Source organism: Schistocerca americana, chromosome X (genome assembly GCF_021461395.2).
Source record: "Schistocerca americana isolate TAMUIC-IGC-003095 chromosome X, iqSchAmer2.1, whole genome shotgun sequence".
In the NCBI taxonomy this organism is placed as follows: domain Eukaryota; kingdom Metazoa; phylum Arthropoda; class Insecta; order Orthoptera; family Acrididae; genus Schistocerca; species Schistocerca americana.
In genome coordinates this window covers 941,145,083-941,164,059 of record NC_060130.1, presented here as the reverse complement: position 1 = coordinate 941,164,059, position 18,977 = coordinate 941,145,083, and the positions used below count along the sequence as shown (strand labels likewise).

Genomic DNA, 18,977 nt, shown 5'->3' with positions numbered 1-18,977 from the left:
AAATGATCAAGTGGAAGCATTCTTAGATATGATCAGGAAAATCTGTGTGCAGTCTTGTAAGTTGACACAGAATGAAGAAGCAGAGAAAATTATTCTGTGCAAGGTAGAGCAAAGAGCATTTGAGGGGCTGCATTTGAGGTTGCTATGCAGCTGGAGGAGGTGGATATAGCAATGCAAGTGCAGGATAGGCGGAATGTATTTCCATCAGAAGTAAACTGATATAGGTGTGGAACTATGGAAATACAGGGCACATTCGAAAACGATGCCATCAACTGCAATGTTAAGAATGTGAGGTGGTGAGGCATCAGGTGTGAAGTTTTCAAAATACACAGCAAAGAGAACAGTGTAATAATAAACTTCAATAAACGTCAATGGCAATTTCTCAACCACCGGACAACATTCTCAGTAAAACAGAAAGCTGCAAAAGCATATGCAGAGGTGGAGTGGCTATTTGGTGGACATAGGGAATGGAACTGTTAGTGGACACAAGGACTCATGTTTCAGTAACCAGTTTGAACCTCCTGGATGGGAAGACACTCACGTCTTCATGATGTAGGTTATGTGGAGTAGAGGACAATGATGTGGTATAATTGGGGTCAGCACTTCTCAGTTTCTGTACTGGAACATGTAATTTTCACAAATATACAGAGGTATTTCACTGTGATGGTGAGAGGTAATGCACAATCCGCAAACAATACACTGTTGCCAGGTTCACAATCATGAAGGTGGACCCAAATAAACTGCATACACATTTATTAAAGCTCAGTTTGCATGATAAAGTAACAAGAGGTACAGGAAAATTGCTCTGGGTGAGTCTGAGTACTGGCCTACTGAAAGATGTGTTGTGTATTATAGAGCCATTGGAACACAATGACAATTTGATTTTTTGCACTGTGTTGTGCTTAGACATGTGGCATGTGTGCAGGAAATAGATTGAGATTACATGGTCACTGTTTGTGTAGATAATTATGTCTCTGATGAAGTCGATCTACCAAAAGCCTTAGTGGTTGCCAGTTTGGATGTCCTAGATGAGGACTATTTGGATAGGTCCAGTGGAGACCTTAGCCATAAGCAAACTGTCACTGTATCTACATCATGCGAGAAAGTAAAGCACTTAGATGGAAAGGATAGGTCACTGTGGAGGCTTTGTTATCATGTTTTGGGGATTTGTTAACAACCATCACATAGCCTATGATCCTGAAGGGGAGTTACCCTGTGGTCTATAAGAAACCATACAGAATTCCCAGGCATCTGCAACCTAAAGAAGAATTCATCAATCAGCAGTTGGCTGATGGAAATATTGAGTAAAGTGACAGTCCATGGGGAGGGCAGCCGTCTTCACTGTTCCAAAGAAATCATCAAATAAAATGAAGAAATACAAGTGAAATGTTTTTCTTTTCAGGTGGCAATCAGCAGCAGAAATATATTTCAGGAAATGCATAACACAATGCTGTGTTGTATTTCTTATTTATTACAACATGCATTGATCCTCAAACATTGTCCATGTAACTGTATCAACATAAAGCAAAGAAAACAGAATGTAGAATCAAAGAAAAGCAAGACAACATATAAAAATAGTTCTTTGTGTTATTTACAAAAGAAAACAATAAAGACTTCATATGTCATACGTAATTCTATATGTGAGGAACTTCTCCAGTAGAGTCAAACTTTCAGTGTACATCCAGAAGAATGAAATTTTCAAAAGTGAAACATTATGTCCCATTAAATGGCAGAGAAAAAAATCTCAATGCTACTATTACAGATGGGACCAAATAGGTGTGAGATATACATGACCAAAGAAATTACACACCAAAGATACAAACATGATAGCTAACACATCAAAATAAGTAGTGTCATATAATAAAACAATTATAACCTTAATACAATATGCATGAACAAAATATGATGATAACAACCCAAACAGTAAAGTAATATTAATGTCACATGGCACCGACTGTTGTCAGAAACACTGTCAATACATGACAACATTTTAAAAACACGTGAAGTGCAATATACTACTTGATACTTAACATAGTGTCATTACACACAATAATAGTGTACCAAATCTGTTACATGAACTGATACAATAACCAGGATACAAAAACATTATGAGGTATATATAACATAATTGACACAACACAAAGCAATAAAAATTTATTACAATCCGATTTAAAGAAGAAAATCTAGTACACATGTCCCTTGTCTACTCATGTCTGGAAGTTTAAATTGGGGGAAAAAGTGGGAGGTACAAAGTGAATAACTGAAAAAATCTGAAAAGCTATTAAACAAATAAATACACATCACTTGACAAATTTGTAAGAACGGGGCAAGAACCAAATAAGTTATAGTCAATGCAAGAATACCAGTAATTATTAAAGAGTCTAAATGAATAATGCATTAACAAAGGTATTATCAGTACAAAACCCATGCGTACTCCTAAATATAGTGACAAATAACTTCTCATTGCAAATAGACTTCTCAGGTTTGCTGCCAGATCATACTGTGCAAATCCCGCAATATTTTGTTGATATGAGAGTCTGACATCTTCAGGTGGTGATAGATTCTGTTTTCACTGCTACAAGATGTGACCAATGATAATTGTGCATTGGAATTGAAATTTATAAGGCCAGGAGCAGGCAATACATGTACGCAGGAACACTTTCGTAGTTGGAGGAAAGCGGTGCACCAAGTGTCCCCTGCAAGAAGTCGCAGCAAGGCCTTTTGTGCATGCACTGTGGGCAAAGACTGTGCTACCCCATGCTCTTCAAGAATAGAAAAAATCCTCAAGAGACACTATATTAAGTGTGTTTTCCGGCCACCAGCAAAATTGAGAAATATGTTGTGTTTGGTCAAAGATGATCTTGGCCTTAGGAAATGTAGTGTATATAAGATCACAGGCCAATGTGGGAAATCTTATATTGAGCAGACATGCCAAACCGTGCAAGGGTGTTGTGTTGAACACCATCTTTGTACATGCCTGGGGCAACCTGATAAATCAGCAGTAGTGGAGCATTGCCTGGGCACACGGCATTGCACATTTTACAAGAAGACTGAAATTCTATCCTCAGTGTTATCTTTCTAGGACTGTGTTCTTAAGGAGGCTGTAAATACCTGCACAGCGGACAATCTTTTCAACAGGGATGCAGGTTTTCAATTACCTGCTTCTGGCCTATTAAATTTCAACACATCTGCACGATTATCAGCAGTCGCATCTTGTACCAGTGACAACAGCATCTACCACTGAACAGATGTATCAATGAAATATTGTAGGATTTGCACAATATGACACAGCAGCAAACCCGAGAAGTGTATATGCAACAGATCTTTAGAGAAAGCCTGACATATCACAGCTCCTCATTGCTTTAACATATCTGAAAGTTTCAACTGATCAAAAGCCTACCTCTCCAATATGTGGGCATAGTGAACAGTACCTAATATTAAAAGCATTATCAAAAAGCAAAGATATATAGGTGAAAAGTTGCAGATGAATACTAGCCTAAATAGTGATGCTAGTTCTAGACCCCACAGTTCTCAATAGAGCACAGGAAACGTATATCCACATACAAAAGTGAAATGCTAAAAGTGAAAAATTAAAAATACATTGACAACCATATCTCTTTATATGGAACAAATTTTTGGATAACAGTTATTGAACACTAGTCAAGTTTAACAATCAATGTAACTGCACAAGAGTACATTGTTTTTAACAGATCTGTACATATTATATGTGTAAATGACATATTTTCCCAATGTACTGACACACTGTTTTATCCCTTAGTCCATTCTTGATTATATAACAGGTTTAAAAACTTCTGCATGTATTGTTTCTGTAATAAATCACTTTTATGAACTCTACTACTTTTCTTTATTTCCATGGAATAATCAATAAGAAAATGCACTTCACTTGTAGAAAAGCAACTAATATTTCACTCATATTGGTATGATAGCCTAAACAGAGCTTTCCTCCTCCTCCTCCTCCTTCTTCTTTTAAGGCAAATCTTAGATATTGCATGTCATTACATGCTACTAGTCATTCTGTAAAATCACAAGTGTTGTTAATTAACTATTCTAGTCCTGCATCTTCTACATCTGAATGAAGAATATCAGTCATTTCAGTGATAGTTGGCTAACTGAATATTTATTTGTTGAAAGATTCATAGCCCTGAATGCAAACTTCCACTTTCTTCAAATCCTCTACCTTGTTGTTGTTAATGGAGAATCTTCCTTGTCAATAAGCTTTCTTGTGAGTAAGAGAAAGGAATTTGATTGTTTTTGGAAAACTGAATGTATTCACAACTAATCCACTGATGAATGAGCTGGTAACTACTTCCCCCTTCATCTGATCGCTGTGACGAAACTTGTTGTACGTGGATATCTCAAAAGTTTTCCTTTCTTTCGTTGGGATTTCTTGACCAGAAGATTCATCAGAGGTTGTGGTCTTCTTGTAGAAAGGGAGCCACCAGTCTGTGAATAAAAGAATATCATCAGTCACTATTTCCTGAATGTTGAATCTACATGGAACATTTACTAGTTTAATGAGTTCACTGTACTGTTTGGGAGTGTACATCCTATCCACCATTTGGAGGACTCTCCTGATGTTGCCAAAGTCATCATCACAGGGTAGAAAAGAATGTCCCAGAAGAGGGGGAAAAGTGCTTGATCGCTTCAAATCTATCACTGTCACACAAACTTAACAAAAACATTACTACAGTTTTGTTTCTGTTTTGGCCTATGGCACTGTTACAGAAAAGCCAAATTTTCTTTACTGCACAAGGTATGTCATTCTCAAAGCAGATAAAAAAAGGTGTACACCTCATTAGATTTATGAGCCTGACTCTCATGACACACAAAGAATTTAACTGTGTTAGTCTTAAAATAGTGGATACAGAAGGTGTTGACCCTTAGTTGCCTAAGAGAAAGCACATCCTGTACTGGGACACAGGCAGAGGGCTACTGGCTATCATCCTCTTCATTTTTAGCTGCTTCTGCCACAATAATGTAGAACTACTTTTCATGCCTCCAGTGTATGATCATTTCTGCAGGAACATTTCTTTTGGCATTATCACACAGGGTAGGATCTAATAACTTTGCTTCAAAACTTCTGCATTTGCTGCACACATCCACTTGTGGCCTGACAAAGCTATAATCAAAGTTTTCTAAGAAGTATTTTCAATGAAAACTGTATTTAACTTTTTTTATATTTTCTGGGAAATCTTTTAAGAACATCTTGTGCATAATCTTAATGTTTAGCCATGCACCTAAATATTGCTTAGCTTTGCCACCATACTGAGTTTCTTTAACATCAAATCTTGCTATTTGGCCAAGAATGTTTGCACAAATTGTGTCTGAAATAGCATTATCACTTATTTTCTCCTCCTAGACCTTCTGGAATTTTGTCAACGACAAAAGGATTACATAGCGTGCGTACTCTATTTTCATTTGTTTCGTTTATAATGATATTTTTATATACCTTTTGAGTTTTCCCATTTACTTTTACATTGTAACCAAAATAGTTGTTCTTCTTCTGCATAGACAGTGTAGGGCATACTTGTGGTTCTTAATGTTCATGTGATTTTGGCACCGTATGTCTTCATACACACTCCCTTATCTGCATCAGACTCTGTAAATATATATCTTGCATGTTCCAGTGAATAAAGATAACGCCACATCTCATTTCTGGTTTTGTTTGAATAGTGTTTATCAGCAAATTTGCACGAGTAAGTATCTCTCACCCTTCCAGGCACTTCCTTATCTTTTTACGAGTTTTAAGATATTCCTTCAACTTTGGCATTTCTAATTACATTTCTCTGATATTTATCATTGTTCACCACACCCTTCTTTCTGAAAGGAAATTCTGCATCAGATTTACAGTTAGATATCTTTTAAACTCTTGCTCCTCTTTCTCAGCAATGTAAGGCAGAAACTACCAACCTCTACATTTTGTAAGCACTTGCATGGCGCAAGTCAGGAGAACCAACAATGAAAACATTATTTCCCTTTGCAACAAAAGAGCACAAGTGCCTCACATATGTTGTTTCTGCACTACCCAGAAACTTCTTAGATTTTCTTCATAGTTTTAGAAGTGCTGCAATGAATGTTTCCTGTGTTAAAAGATGTGTCTTAGTATGCTCTCTATGAATGCACGTATAATCCCAAAACTGCAAAGAGTCACAGATGTGGTTTCTGAAATAACCAATTCGTGTATAAAAATGAGAGCACTGTGAATTTCTTTCTTTCTTTGTCTTTTTTGCAAAAAACTCTTACAGTGTTTTAAATAAAACAAATTGTATTAACATTCTACACCTTTATACTTTATAACTACATATTTATTTCCCAACATAGTCATCCAGCTGATGAACACATTTCTTTCAATGAGAGACCAGTTTGTTGATAATGTCACTGTAGAATTTTTGACTTTGTTGATGGGGCCACAACTTCATCTCTCCTTGCATGGCTTCATCACTAGCAAAGTGAGGTCCTTGAAAGTTTTGGAAACAGATGAAAATTATACGTGGTCAAGTTGAGACTATATGCGGGATGACTGATGCCAGTGAACTCAAAGTGTCTGATTGTTGCAGATGTTGCAGTTCTTAAGTGTGATCTGACATTGTTATGCTGAAGTAGAAGGAATTCCATGTGTGGATGGATTCTTCATATCCTAAACTCAATTATAGCATGTTACACACCACCATGTTACACACTACAATTTGGAGCTCTCTAGCAGCAGAGGGATGCAAATATATAGACATGAAGAAAGAAGATGTAGAATGTTAGTAATGTCTGTTATATTTAAAAAGCTGTAAATGTTTTTGCAAAAAAACAAGGCATTACTTTTTAGCATGCCCTTGTATACGTGACACAGAATGTGGGTATAACAACTTACAACACTAAGAGGTACTAATGTATGGAAGTGAATTTTTACTGCAGTGTTATTTAATGTTCAGCTGTAATATCATTTGACAACAGCAACCTAATAACCGTATCCAGCAATGCATGGGAAAAAGCATGCTTGTACATAAAAGACTTGCAAGAGACATTATGTGTAACCACATCAGTAGTAGTGGTTATCTAAAGGCATTGATCTGGTGTCTTCCCTCATTTGTCGGTATTCTTAATTCAAGAAATAAATATTATGGATTGGTGTATACCGTTAAACAGTTGAAGTAAGTTGTGTATATCATTAGTGTCACTATGCTAAAAGATAATGGTATCATCAATACATATTTTGTAATAATTTATATTTTTGACAATCTCAGATTTGCTATTTAAGATCTTATTTTCAAAGCTACTCATAAAAATATTAGCAAGGATACCTGCTAAATAGCATCTCACAGGTAAGCCGTCTGGTTGCATGTAGCAATCTCCATTGACAATAGAAGAATTCTGAGACAGAATCAGGGTAAGGAGCTCCTTTATCTCCATGATTTCTGGGACACTTACTATGTTGTATGCAATTTTTCTTAACCAGTTCAATTGATTCATTGACAGGGACATCTGTGTATAAGTAAACCACATCAGATGAACAAAGTGTTGCCTTATCTGTGAAGGAAGAAAGGAAGATTATGTTTAATGTCTCATTGATATCAAGGTCATTAGAGGTGGAGCACAAGCTTGGATGCTTGGTTTTTTTGTGTCAAGGATGGGTAGGGAAACCACCCGTGCCCTTTCAAAGGAACCATCCCAGCATTTGCTGGACACAGGTTTGAACCATCATCCTCCCGAATGCAGTTTCAGTGTGCTAATCACTGTAAGCATTATCTGTGATCTGAATGTCTTTTAAATGATAGATCAGGTTGTTGGTGTGTCTAATCATATATTTCCCCTGAAAGAGATAATTTTTGGTGATAAAGTTATTAAGTTTTTGTACATAACCTGAGTAAGTAACCTGTGTTGTCAACATACGAGGGCAGTTCAATAAGTAATGCAACACTTTTTTTTCTCGGCCAATTTTGGTTGAAAAAACCGGAAATTGCTTGTGGAATATTTTCAAACATTCCCGCTTCGTCTCGTATAGTTTCATTGACTTCCGACAGGTGGCAGCGCTGTACGGAGCTGTTAAAATGACGTCTGTAACGGATGTGCGTTGCAAACAACGGGCAGTGATCGAGTTTCTTTTGGCGGAAAACCAGGGCATCTCAGATATTCATAGGCGCTTGCAGAATGTCTACGGTGATCTGGCAGTGGACAAAAGCACGGTGAGTCGTTGGCCAAAGCGTGTGTCATCATCGCCGCAAGGTCAAGCAAGATTGACTGATCTCCCGCGTGCGGGCCGGCCGTGCACAGCTGTGACTCCTGCAATGGCGGAGCGTGCGAACACACTCGTTCGAGATGATCGACGGATCACCATCAAACAACTCAGTGCTCAACTTGACATCTCTGTTGGTAGTGCTGTCACAATTGTTCACCAGTTGGGATATTCAAAGGTTTTTTTCCCGCTGGGTCCCTCGTTGTCTAACCGAACACCATAAAGAGCAAAGGAGAACCACCTGTGCGGAATTGCTTGCTCGTCATGTGGCTGAGGGTGACAATTTCTTGTCAAAGATTGTTACAGGCGATGAAACATGGGTTCATCACTTCGAACCTGAAACAAAACGGCAATCAATGGAGTGGCGCCACACCCACTCCCCTACCAAGAAAAAGTTTAAAGCCATACCCTCAGTCGGTAAAGTCATGGTTACAGTCTTCTGGGACGCTGAAGGGGTTATTCTGTTCGATGTCCTTCCCCATGGTCAAACGATCAACTCTGAAGTGTATTGTGCTACTCTTCAGAAATTGAAGAAACGACTTCAGCGTGTTCGTAGGCACAAAAATCTGAACGAACTTCTCCTTCTTCATGACAATGCAAGACCTCACACAAGTCTTCGCACCTGAGAGGAGCTCACAAAACTTCAGTGGACTGTTCTTCCTCATGCACCCTACAGCCCCAATCTCGCACCGTCGGTTTCCATATGTTTGGCCCAATGAAGGACGCAATCCGTGGGAGGCACTACGCGGATGATGAAGTTATTGATGCAGTACGACGTTGGCTCCGACATCGACCAGTGGAATGGTACCGTGCAGGCATACAGGCCCTCATTTCAAGGTGGCGTAAGGCCGTAGCATTGAATGGAGATTACGTTGAAAAATAGTGTTGTGTAGCTAAAAGATTGGGGAATAACCTGGTGTATTTCAATGCTGAATAAAACAACCCCTGTTTCAGAAAAAAAAGTGTTGAATTACTTATTGAACTGCCCTCGTAATTCACAATCTGCCTGAATGGTGTACTTGATTCAAAGATTTTATAATGGGAGCTAATCCTTGAGGGTTTACGGTTCAGAACCAGACAATGCTTTTTTTAACATCATATAGCAAGAATTGTATATTATATATGATTTCCTTTAGGCGTTTCTGAAAGCATTCAGTAGAACCATTTTGTAAGCTGTAAATGTGATTTGTATCAAAGAATTCTAATGTTTTGCTAAGATATTCATGGTTGTACATACTGACAATGGAATTAATTTTGCCTATTTTAAAGACTAATGCTTGCTCCTCAGCAAGACTGACATTTATGCTCTTTATGAAGGAGTACTCGTAGCTGCTACATTTATGTTTACCATTGTCTTCTGGAATATGTTGACTTATAAATTTTGCTACTTTGTTAAATATACTATTTTTCTGTGCCACAGAACCTTTAAACTTTCGCTAACTTTGTACAGGTAAGTGATCTTCTATATTTTTACCATTTACATTGGTGCACAAGTTATACTGCGAACCTTTTTCTAACATTTTTAACTTCACCACTGAAGAAATTTATGCCAGCCAAATTCACCACTTTGTCATAAAACCAAAAATCAGATGTACCATTACCTCTATTGAGACAACTGCATAATCAAATTTTCTATCTTTAAGTTTTATTCAAGTCTTCAACCTCTTCATAGACTAAATTAAGACTTAGCAAATATAATGTCTTTGTGAGACCTTATTTGAACATATAATGTCTTTGCTAATACCAAGTGGGCCATACAAACATATCTGTTTAAAGTAGTCTCCCATCTATACTTGATTCAAAGTTCCTGCTTAACACTTTCATAGGGCATTGTGGAAATACTTCCCACTAACTGTATTCCTTTACTGTGTTTATGAGAATACATTTTCTCATTTCTGTATACTACTGGCATATAGTGGTAGTCCATTGTACACCTACCACAAAATTAATGTCTTTTGTGGTCCTTAGCAAGCATACTTACCAACAACTTAGGGGTATCCTACAGCTTTTGGAAATGTTTTTTACCACCTCTATTTTTTAGTACACCTCAAGCTCACAGATTGTTTTCCTAAGGGGTTAAAGTCTTAAATTAACTCCTTTTGTTGTTCATTTAGAATGTGTAATAATTACCTTATTCTTGCATCAACTAAAACATATTTAGTTACTGTCCCTTTCCTGAAAATTGGTCAAGTAATATATATATTTATTATTTGCTTACTAGTTTTTCAGGTTTTTTTATTTTTTTTACTTTGTACCTCCCATTTCTCATACTTTACAACATTATGCATTGTATTTGCAATTTAAACTTGAGACAGATTAGGGACGTGCGAAATATATTCCTGACTCTGAATTTGATTGTAATACATTTTTATTGCTTAGTGTTGTATCATTATTCTGCACAAATCTCATGTTTTTCTATCCTAGTGATTACAATAATTCTTGTCATTGATTTGGTACACTACTGTTATGTGTAATGATACTATGTTATGCTTGGAGAAGTACGTTGCAATTCACATATTTTTAAAACATTACCACATTTTGACAACATTTCTGACAATTGTCAGTGCTGTGGGGAGGGGGAGGAATACTGTGATATTAATATTACTTTCCCGTATGTGTTGTGACCGTCATAACATTTTGTTCATGTCTGTTTTATAATAGGTTTATTGTATGGTACTACTTATTTTGATCTGTTAGTTGCCAGGTTTGTATCATTGGTATGTTATTACTTTGCTCATGTATGTCTCTTACCTAATTCGGTCACACCTAGAATAGTAGCATCCAATTATTCCTCTGCCACTGAATAGGCCACATCATTTCAGTTTTGAAAATTTTATTCCTCTGGCTGTACATTGTAAATCTGAGAGTACTTGAAAAGTTCCTCGTATATGGAATTACGCATGAAATGTGAAGTCTGTATTGTTTTCTTATGTAACACATTACACTTAGTTGGTTATACATTGTCTTGCTTTTCACCGTTCCTACAGTGTGTTTTCTTTGCTTTGTGTTGATACAGTTACCTGAATGAAGGTCGAGGACTGAACCTGGTTGTAATAAATAAGACAACGCAGAATTGTGTTATGCATTTCTCAAATTATATTTCTGCAATTAACTGTCACCTGAAAACATGTTTGATCTTTTGCAGAGCACAGCACAACAGTTGATTTTCATGTACTAACTTACAAAGCTGAAGTTAACCAAATGTATTGCAGCAATCACATACATAAAAAATTGTATTGCTTTGCATATTATGTCTACAATTGAATGTGTGAAAATTAAGGTACAAGATGTGGTTTTCATGAGACTTAACCCTTTTGCAGGCACAGTTTTTGTAGTGACTTTGCGTCAATAATTTTTTGGTATCATATCAGAACTATAATGAATTAACTATACTTATTTTTTGATAATTTTATTTATTTTTGATTTAGGACCAAAAACTATGATGGTACATATATCATCATAGCACCTTGTAAGATATTAAACTGTGGTGGCAAATGGATTTTTCATTTCCCTTTTGTGAGTTGTTATGTGTTGCCATTGCAAGGGGGGGGGGGGGGGGGCAAAAAAAAAAAATGTGTTTTTATTTTACTTTATTTCAAAAATATTTATATTTCATGTTTTTATATTTAATGTGAACAGTTTAATGCCTGTATGCAAGTAATATTTCTTTCTCAAAGAAATCAAAGAAATGTTCAAATGACTGTCGTAATTCAAGAAACTGGCAGAAGCATATTTCAGTACACAGGGGCACTTTGCAGGAACAGCAAAGTGTCTTTTCTTTTCTTGTCTCGAGTTTTTATAGAAAATTTTTGACACTATCAGTATGTTTTTTCGAAAACAAACATATGATCTCCTTCTTCTGCCAGTCAAACAAGATCTAGTACAGTGTTGTTCTTTGTTAGAATGGTTACTGGACAGGCTTTTCTTTGTGCAAGATGGGAAGCCATCAATTAACTGTTCTGCAAGCCATAATCTAAAGTACAATTGATCTTTGTATTCTTGTTGCTCTTTATTAATTTTGTACAATATAAAGGCATTTAGAATAGTCATGTTTTGTAGGAAGTAAAGAACCTGATGCTAACACTTACGAGAACATTGCCCTACTGCGTAATGTTCTCTAAGTTGATTGAAGTGATCTGCGCTTCCCATTATACAGGGTGTCTCACATAAAACTTGTATGCCTCATGTACTGGTTAATCATCTCCAGGCGAATTGCTTGTGAAGAGGCAACATCATCTCAAATGTTGTGCGTCAGTTATTGTGAGAAGCTTGTATTGTTGTGTTGTTACAGAAATGTAGCAGTTTGCATTAGAACAGCAAATTGATATTGTGGAGTGATATATGAAGACAGCATCCATCAAGAAATGTAATGTTTCAAGCAAAGTATCTCCTGATGGGAAATTCCCCAAGGCCAGCACTATTCAAGATCTGTGCAAGAAATGGAAGGCTTTAGGATCTGTACAAAATGTGCAGAGGAATAGGTGATCAACAGTGAGGATTCCTGGAACTACAGGTGAATTTGCATGGACATTATGAAAAGTCCCAGCAAGTTGGTAAGGAGGTCATCACAGCAGGTTGGCATAGCTCATACACTGCATACTAAAAGATATGAAATGAAAAGTCTATCGAGTGAATGTGGTGCAGGGGTTGAAATTTGACAATCAGGAAAAAAAGAGAGTTCGTTATTGTAACTGGCTGTTAACATCAACTGCTAACAGTTACTTGGAAGCCTTGCTTGACTTCATGTTAGATGAGGCCTGGTTTCATTTGTCAGGCTACATAAACTACCAGAATTGCAGGTATTGGTCACAGGACAACCCACATATTCTGCATGAAGAACCTCTCCACTCAGAGAAGAAGAGTGTTTGGTGTGCGTTGTCCAGCATGCACATTACTGGCCCCACATTTTTCAATTACACTTTAAACAGTGCCAGATGCACTGCACATGCAGAGAAGCTGTATGCAGTATTCCAAAAAGATGGTGCAACCACTCACATATCCAACCGAAGTATGACCCACACTACCAATGTGTTTTCTTAAGACACACTTGTCAGTAGAGGCATCTGGCCCTTAGGTCCCCAGACCTAACATAATGCAATTTTTATTTATGGGACACACTAAAAAGCAAAGTGTATGCTGACAATCCTCACACAATAGACAATCTCAAACAGAATAGTCCTAGAGAAATGAACAACTTCAGGCCTGTAGAATTACAGCATGTTGCTGGTAACGTCATTACACAAAGTCAGCAATGCCTGGATGCCAATGGTCACCACTCCCAGTATCTCTTATAAACAGGCAACTATATTTTTTTAACATTTCTGTTTTCTATTATTGTTTAGTTTGTTCATTATTACTTGAATCTTGGGCGTGAGGCATATTGTGGGGCACCATATATCATTGTACATTGCTACTGCTGTTAGACAAGTAATAATGCTGGTAGTACCATCCTTATTCTTCCTCAAGATAAGTACGGTGCCTCTAAGGTCGTCTGAAGTTGTCAAAATAATGACAGGTTTGGTGTCCATCCTTTTTTTAGCCATAAAAGCACATTTGCATTGGAACTGAAATTTTCCTCTTTTCAAGGTGCATTTCTCTTTTATGAATAGATACAATTGTTCAGCAACATTTGCATTAGATTCACAGTGGTGAAGGAGTTGGCAAATGTTACCACACTATGTCTTGGGTCAGGCTAATGACTACAGGCTCAAAGAATTTTCTGTAGAACCACCATCTGACTTTCCTGTGTAAATATTAAATTTTGTGACACAGCCTGTCTCTGAACCCACTAAATGCCACACTTTGTATCCTCATTTGATTGTTTTCAAAGGCATATACTGCTTGAGTGATGAATGTCCCTTGAAAGGTATAATCTTACTGAATTGTGTTGTTCAGAAAGGTTATACGAGGTCAGACCTTATGATTTTTATCATGGTTTGGATGCCCTCTTGGAGGATTCAGCCTATTGACATTTATGTGAATAGTTTCCCGTGTGGGTTTGGCACATTTGCATGTCACAGGCTTCAATACATAAGGCTGACTTAAAGCAGGTTCTGAACTCCAGTAGTGTACTGCTCTTGGCAACACAACAATACCAATCAAGATATTCATTCCAGTCCAGGCTTGTAACTTATCTACAGATATATTTGTGCAGTTGTTTGAGTAACCAAAGTGCCGTTTTTGTCTCAGTTGCTCTGCATACATATTTGTCCGCTGGACTACAAGCTCTAGCATCTCAGTAGTAAATACAGAAAGGTAGTAGTCCCACTCCATGCTGTGTTTTGTCAATGAGCAGTTGACAACTGGTTCTCCTGGTGTAGCAATGTCAAGCAAGTCAAAAACAGTAGTTTCACGTAATCATTCCTCTTCAGTTGATGCCTCTTCTTCTACACTTATGGTACATCACTAGAAATCTGAACATATATAGTGCTGGAACTGTTTCCACTATTAATGATATGAAGCTGTGGAAACAAATGTAGCTTATGGTCCAGCACAATGTCTGAAATGAATTCACCTTTTGAATCACCATCACATACTTTTTTAGAATTTTCAGAGTTGCTAGGTAGTGAAAATAGCAACTCCAATGCTTCTTCTTGCATGGATTTCTTTTTATAGATGTGTTTCTTTGATATTTTTCATACAAATGGTAACAACTGTAAGACAAACAATAAATGACAAACTAATTTTCTAATTATATTTGTTAATAATGTTAAAGCTTACCACAATGTGAAAACAACCCTAGACACATGGTACGATAACATATACTGCAGAAGCAAAGTAATGTGTTTTGACGACAGTAGTGACAATCAGAAACTGATTATTGTAGCAGTTTTCATACAGCTGGTACAGTGTGCTTCCATGAAACATCAGGTACATACAGAGGTGGTAGGAAATATTCCCAAAAGCTTTGGAATAGCCCTAAGTTGGAAGTAAGGACCACAAATGACAGACTAATTTTGTGATAAGTATATTTCCCAAGACCCTTTCAAAACCATTTTGATGGTAGGCATACTTCCCAAGAACCCTTAAAACATTGTTATTTGGTGGGATATATACTTTCCATAGCCCTGAAAGCTATATTTCAGGACAAACAAACTACAGCTGGGGGCAACTGACTACCACTAGATGCCAGGAATGTACAGAAGTGGTAACACATATTGTCAGAAATGCAGTAACGAAATACAGTTAGTGGGAAATACTTCCCACACAGCCCATATAAGTCATAAAGTATGTTTATAGGGCCCATGTTATTAGCAAAGACACTGGATTTGCTAAGTCTTAATTTAGTCTATTAAGAGGTTGAAGACTTTAATCAAACTAAAAAAAAAAATATGAGAAAGTGGTGAATTTGACTGACAAACTTCCTCAATGCTGAAGTTAAAAAGTTAGAAAAAGGTTTTAAATATAACTTGTGCCCTGCTGTAAATGGTAAAAATATAAAATGATGAACTGCTTGAACAAAGTTACCTAAAGTTTAAAGGTTATTTGGCACAGAAAAAAATTATATCTAGCAAAGTAGCAAAATTTATGAGGCAACATATTCCAGAAGACAATGGTAAACATAAACGTTGTAGATAAGAGTATTCCTTGAAAAAGAGCATAAATGTTGAGCTTGTTGACGAGCAAGCATTACCCTTGGAAGCAGGCAAAGGTAACTCCATTGTCAGTATGTACAAAATCCATTAGCAGAACATTAGAATTCTTTGATACAAATCACGTTTACAAGTTATAAAATGACTCTATTCAATATTTCCAGAAAGACATAAAGGAAAGCATACGTAATATACAAACTTGCTAAATGAAGTTTTTTTTTAGTTTTTTATTAAAAAAAAAAAAAAAAAAAAAAAAAAAAAAAAAAAAAAAAAAAAAAGAGCATTATCTGGTTCTAAACTCTTAACACTCAAGGTTTAGATTCCAATATAAAATCCATAAATTTGGTACACCATTCAGGCAAATTGTGAATTACATTGATGGTCCAGCTTACTTACTCAGGTTACATACAAAAACTTCATCACGTTATCACCAAAAATTATGTCTTTCAGGGGAAATATATGATTAGACACACCAACAACTTGATTCGTCATTTAAAAGACAATAAGATCACAGATAATGTTTACAGTGGTTAGCACAATGGACTTTCGTTCAGGAGGATGATGGTTCAAACCTACGTTCGGCCATCCAGATTTAGGTTACTCATTATTTCCCTAAATTGCTCCAGGCAAATGCTGGGATGGTTCCTTTGAAAGAGCATGGCCAATTTCCCTACCCATCCTTGCCACTATCTAAGCATCTGATCTTGTGCTCCATCTCTGTTAGCTTCGATGTCAATGGGACATTGAACATTATCTTCCGCCTTCCTTCCTACACAGATAATGCTACACTTTGTCTATCTGATGTGGTTTATTTATACACAGACGTTCCTGTCAGTGAATCAATTGAACTGGTTAAGAAAAATTACATACAACATAGTAAGTATCCCAGAAATCATGGAGATAAAGGAGCTCCTTACCCTGATTCTGTCTCAGAAATCTTTTATTGTCAATGGAGATCGCTACATGCAACCAGACGGCTTACCTGCGAGATGCTGTTTAGCAGGTACCCTTGCTAATATTTTTATGAGTAGCTTTGAAAATAAGATCTTAAATAGCAAATCTGAGATTGTCAAAAACATAAATTATTACAAAATGTATTTTGATGATACCATTATCTTTTAGCATAGTGACACTAATGATATACACAACTTACATCAACTGTTTAACAGTACACACCATACCATAATATTTATTTGTGAAACAGAAGAAAATTGGTGGGGGATTAACTTTCTTGAATTAAGAATACCGACAAATGAGGGAAGACACCAGATCAATGTCTTAAGATAACTACTACTGATGTCGTTACACATAATGTCTCTTGCAAATCTTTTATGTACAACCATGCTTTTTCCCATGCATTGCTGGATACGGTTATTAGGTTGCTGTTGTCAAATGATATTACAGCTGAACATTAAATAACACTACAGTAAAGAAATGGGTATGATACACAGATAGTTGACAGAGTATACAATAAAAAATAAAAGCTAAAGAGAAGACCGATAAAGAGGAAATAATTTTATCATTTATTTTTTGTAAAGTAACACTACATATGCTTTTCTTCCTTATTATGGAAAGGTATCAGCTAAAATTAAACAATTATTTAACAAAAAATATCACTGTTTCTTTTCAGACTAGTAACAACATAGGTACTACATTACAACATAACATATAACGTGATTCCATTTATGACAAAATAGAATGTGTACAATGTGAGAAAAAGTAAATCAGCCAGACAGGGAGAAGACTGCCAACAAAGATCAAAGAACATTCAAACCCCAATAACGCAGCAGCCTTAGGCATACATCTTACAACCCACAAGCTCTGCCTTGGTAATGTTACTAACCATATGGAAATGCTGCATAAATTAGACAAAGGAGGCATCATTAACTTATTAGAAGAGCCAGAAATATTTGCTAATATGATTACATGCCACAAAAAAATCTTAAATGAGCAGACAGTATTAAGGAACAAAAATTATTTAAATAATATAACTGAGATTTTCAAGGCAGTAATATGCAGAGTGTTTAAAAAAGAATGGCCTTATTCTGGGTGATAATAATTACAATACACGAGACATGCCAAAAAAAGAAATGTGTTGTCTGAATGGACATAGCATAAAGTTTCAGAAAACTGTGTTTAGATGTCAGTCAATGCATCTTCTCAGTTTGCAGCCAGTCAGAAGTGAGAGGGCACCCACTCAACAGAAGGCATTTTATGTGCTACAGTTTGCAAAGAATGATTCAGTGATTTTGGTCCAGTGTGCTTTTTGTCACTGTTTTGGCATTTATCCACCTCCATCCAAAAAAAAAATTCATTGTTGGTATTGTTGATCTGAAGACAGGGTGCTTGTGCAAACATAACGAGTCCAGGTTGACTTCGCACTTCTGATGATACAGTGGAAAGAATTCGGCAAACATTTGAGTGGAGTCCATGAAAGTCTAATAGCCACGCAAGCAGAGACATGGCAGGGCCTCATACAACTGGTGAGTGTTAAGCTGTTGTTAGGTCTATGAACCATATAGGCTATAATTAGTGCAAGTTCTTTGGGTTGATGATAAAAGTAAACAGCATGACAGTAATGCTCTGCTGGAGGATGTGGAAGACTATACATCTTTACCACAGTTAAGTCTCAGTGATGAAGTAAAATTTCATGTTAGTGGCAAAGTAAACTGACATAATGTGCACATATGGGGACTCCAGAAGTTTCATGACATTATTGAGCACAAAAGAGACTCACCTAAAATGAATGTTTCTTGTGCCATTTTTCATGGGAAAATGTGCATGGTCCCTTCTTTTTTTTTTTAGGTAAACATAGGGACTGGAATGAGCTATCTTCAAATGCTGCAGAATTGACTTTTTCCAAAAGTTCAGGAGGACTCTGATGACTGTTTTTGAACAGGATGGAGCTTCACCACACTGGCACAACATAGGTCAGTTTATCAATTACACTCTGCCTCAACAATGGATAGAGGAGCACTTAGGACTCCAATACACTGCCTTACATTCTTGTCCTCCAAGATCACCAGACATGAGCCCATGAGTTTTTTTTCTTCTTCTTCTTGTGGGGATATGTGAAGGAAAGTGTGTTCATGTCCCCTTTATACAATGAAGTGCCAAAGAAACTGGTATAGGCATGCATA

The 18,977-nt window shown here is 36.7% G+C and overlaps 1 protein-coding gene across 1 annotated transcript in view; it reads right to left on the bottom strand.

Moving 5' to 3' along the window:
- Positions 1–1,569: 1,569 nt before the first annotated feature.
- Positions 1,570–18,977, bottom strand: part of LOC124554847 (serine/threonine-protein kinase stk11-like) — a 108,328-nt gene continuing 90,920 nt past the window's right edge. The window contains exon 8 of the mRNA XM_047128509.1: positions 1,570–4,464. The gene's annotated coding sequence lies outside the window, so the exon portion shown is untranslated. The remainder of the gene's footprint in view (positions 4,465–18,977) is intronic.